We start from the raw sequence: 4312 nt of genomic DNA on the forward strand, positions 1-4312 counted from the left end.
ACATATTAATAAATATTAAATAAAATTTGTATGAATTCATAATAACTAAATTGTCCCTTTTTCAGAAATAAATATCGACAAGTTTTAGGAAAAGAAATAGAAGACAGTCATCATTCTTATATGATGACAAAATGTCCTTAGGCCTAAAATGTCTCGTTCTAGGTCAAAATAATAATAAAAATATCAGCTCGCGCTTCGCGCTCGCATTATTTATATAGTGCTATCAAATTTCACTATATACACAGTGCTGTAAACAGTGCTTAAATTGACCCTTTTCATATCGGAATTTCAAATATTATTTTCAGCTCGGGCTCTGCGCTCGCATTATTGATTTTATGATGAAAAATGAAATGTATTCAGATTGCCAGGATTCTGTCGAATTCTAAAACACGCGCACGCATGTTTTTTTAGATACAAAGCTTGATCTTATTCAAAATGTGCTAAAATTATCCAGTTTCGGATCAGAATATCAAAAATTTTCTGATCGCGCTTTGCGCTCGCATTATTATTGTAGGAAGATACCAAAAATTACCCATGCTTTTTCATGATTGACAAACATGAATCGAATGTCCCATAGGGGGATTTGAAATCTCATCTTTTTAGGTTGGAATATCAAAAATGTTCAGCTCGCGCTTCGCGCTCGCATTATTTAATCGTTGAAATATGTATCGTCTTAATGGCTAACTACAAAACATCCGTAACAGGTCCCTTTTCGACCAGGCCAGAACGAATATTTAACATTTCTGCTCGCGCTTCGCGCTCGTGGTAATTATCTAGTTACATACGCGTCCTGTTCAGGTTCACAAACATTGCCCAAAATGTTCAGTTTTCAGGACAAAATACATGAAATTTCATTTTTAGATTACATAGGGCTTAAGAGATTATTACACATTTATGTTGCTTATAAAGTAAAGCTAGGAAATGACTTTTAGGACATGGGCGTTTTGCCCACCCCCCCCCTCCCCCCAAAAAAAGAGAGCATCAAGACTGAGAAAAAATAGAGAGAAAAAGAAATATAATATTATTTTCCAAATATTATGTCAAAATCTATCACAACCTTGTATTTTTGTAATAAAAATGTCAGCATATTTGCTTGCTCGCTTCGCTCACTGGCAACTTCTTATTAATTTTATGCGATACACCATATCGAGCCCCCTCGAAATTGTTGGCTCATTACGGCACTGGGACAACCCCTTCAAAGAAAAAAAATCAACTTTGAGCGGCCGATCGGGGAAAATATGGGTGAAAAAATGGCCCCTCCCCCTATTGGCGGAAGCTGGGTCCGCCCCTGACTTAGGCTTTCAGGATATAATACATGAAAAATCTATTTAAAAAATCAGATCGCGCTTTGCGTTCTCATTATTTATTTAGGCCATGTGAGATACCTCAATGTGTTTTTAAGAATTAAATCTCATATTTTCTTTAACGTCTACCCCCCTCCCACTTCATTTATTTTTTTTAACTTGGTGCCGTCGCCACCCCCCCCCCCCGTGCACCCATGTTGAATAAATACGCCACTGATGAGGATAATTAGTCGATTGCTTCGAGATTGCATTATTCCCAAGAGGTTATAATTAATATTATTGAAGGGTATTCTAAATCAACAGTACAGAAACTACAGCTCCAGTTCACACAATATTCTAGTAGGGCCTACTCTGGTTAGAAGTTACACCAAATTGAACCCCCCCCCCCCCATCGCTCGTGCTTCGCGCTCCCATTGATATCACATTATATATTGATGGATTTTTTTTTTTATAGAACACATGAAAAAGTGGTCTTTTTTTTTTATGTGATTATAAGATAATTCAAAATCCATTTAAGGCACTTAAGTTAGCCTGGCCAGGAGGGAGTGGGCGCCATTTTTCGAAAAGTACACATGGGCGCCAAAAATCTGGTCAAATTCCCCCCCTCCCTCCCCACGAAATCCTGGATCCGCGCCTGGGTTCTATAACAATAACCCAATTAGGGCAATCACCCCCTGACAACTATTTCAAGGAAAATATTATCCCCATATTTTTACCGCCGGGGACTGTTACCCCCCCCCCCCCCCCCGGAAATTTACTCTCCAGATAATTACCCCGGATAATCACCCCTAGTACGGAGCCTTGAAAATGCCATCAACGTGAAGACATGGCGTGGTATTTTATCTTGCCATGTCTTAATTAATCATTGGTGGCGGAAGGCAAAAAAATTTAGGGGGTCCACCTGAACTTTTGGGATGGACACAGGTAAAAATTTTGACAAGCAAATCAACCAAAATTTATAGGAGGGACCACCAAAATTTCTTGACAAGAAAAAAAAGGTTATCAACCAAAATTAGGGGGGGGGACAAAAACATTTTAGGGGGGCCCACCTCAATTTAGGGGGGGGGGGCGTAGAAAACAAATTGACAAGCAAACAAAAAGGTTCTCAACTAAAAATCTAGGGGGGACCGTCCCCCACCTCAAATTTAGAGAGGAAAGACCCCCCCCCCCCCCGCTTCCACCGCCAAAGTAATTAATACGCTTATTATTTCGACATAGCGATATATTCTATCTTGTCAAGTCGATATGTCCACATGGCGAGATATGAAGTGTACAAGTTCCGGCGAGAATCCCGATATATCGCCTTGTTGACATGTAACTTATTTAAGTCGACTTGGCAAGATAAAATATCTCGCCATGTTGACATATAACTTTTTATAAGTGGACTTACTTGGCAGGATAACGTATCGCGCCATGCGGACATAATAAGCTTATTTAGTCGACAAGGCAAGATAAAGTATCTCGCCATGTCGTCAAGTCGATGGCATTTTAGAGGCTCCGTATGGCGTCTAGAGGGTAAATTTCCGGGGGGGGGGGTAACAGTCCCTGCACGATAAAAATATGGGGATAATATTTTCCTTGAAGTAGATGTCAGGGGGCGATTGTCATTTGAGTCATCGTTATAGAACCCCATGGACTCGTATCATTGGCCTTTTGACCTCTTGATGACATTGGATCTCACTATATCCTGATCATACTCTTACACACACCGCGGACTATCGGACCCGCGGTCTATCGGACCCGCGGTCTATCGGACCCGCGGTCTATCGGACCCGCGGACTATCGGACCCGCGGTCTATCGGACCCGCGGTCTATCGGACCCGCGGACTATCGGACCCGCGGTCTATCGGACCCGCGGTCTATCGGGCTGTAACCGGATTTTTGGGGTCAAATATTATTAAATACTACTAAAATTAACTGTTGCTATGAATCTGACCTTCAAAAAGAGGCAGCAAGTTGTAAAAATATTTTCGTCATCTGCTTTCCAAATGTAGCTTTGACTTATGTTCTGTATAGTGAAGAAGTAAAGTTTTTAGCTATTATGAATACCTTATGTTTATCATGGAGAACATACCATACCATAATCAGGGCTCCGTAACACAAAGATTAACGATCAATCGTTTAATGAACTGACCAATCAATATCAATGTTACACGCGCATTCGGTCTAAAATACTGACCAGGGACCAATCAGTGCGGTTCTTTCATATTTGCAATTCATCGCAAATCTTCGTGTTGTCTATGAACACGTTTAGCTAGGAACATTCATTTTAGTCATGTTAACATTTTTCATCATCTGCTTTCTAAATGTAGTTTTAATGTCTTTTTTGATTAAATATGAAAGCTGAATTGCATTGGTATTATGGTATGACAACCTTTGAAGGGTCCGATTTTTATCCCATTGCAACATTTTAAGCGAGGTGTTCACTTCTTCAGAAGATAACCAGTGACGGTATTGGCCATCTGGACTTAACAACGAAGAGACTTTTGACATTGCTATAGTGTATAATAGTCTAATTTTATTGGATTGTGTATGAAGGAGCCTGTGTGTTCAGAGTCCATTTAAATCAGGATCCAACGGGTTAAAGGACTTGGGTCTTATTCGATCTTTTGTCGGGAAAAGACAAAATGTTTAGGGCGCCACTTGTAAACAATCTTGAAATCATCCAAGTCGAATGGGTAGGGGGCATTTCCTCACTTTCAAATAGCCGAGCGGTGGCGTCCTTTTCTCTTTGCTTTTCATCAGGAGACATTTCCACCTTATTATTTTTCCCATTTGCTGGAGCCCTCCTTCGGGTTCATTATCGAACATTCTTACTGGGTATGAAAGTCACAGGCCAACCCGCACAGCGCTGATACACGATACAAACCCCCGGAGCTTCCCGCGAGGCTCCGTTAGCAAGACTATCAATAACAACATCGTAATGGCAAACTTAGGGGGAAAAACTTACATTAATGGCAAAATCAAAAGGAAAGTAAAGAGAGAGGGGTAGTATCGACATAAGAATC

Source organism: Lytechinus pictus, unplaced genomic scaffold (genome assembly GCF_037042905.1).
Source record: "Lytechinus pictus isolate F3 Inbred unplaced genomic scaffold, Lp3.0 scaffold_25, whole genome shotgun sequence".
Classification (NCBI taxonomy): domain Eukaryota; kingdom Metazoa; phylum Echinodermata; class Echinoidea; order Temnopleuroida; family Toxopneustidae; genus Lytechinus; species Lytechinus pictus.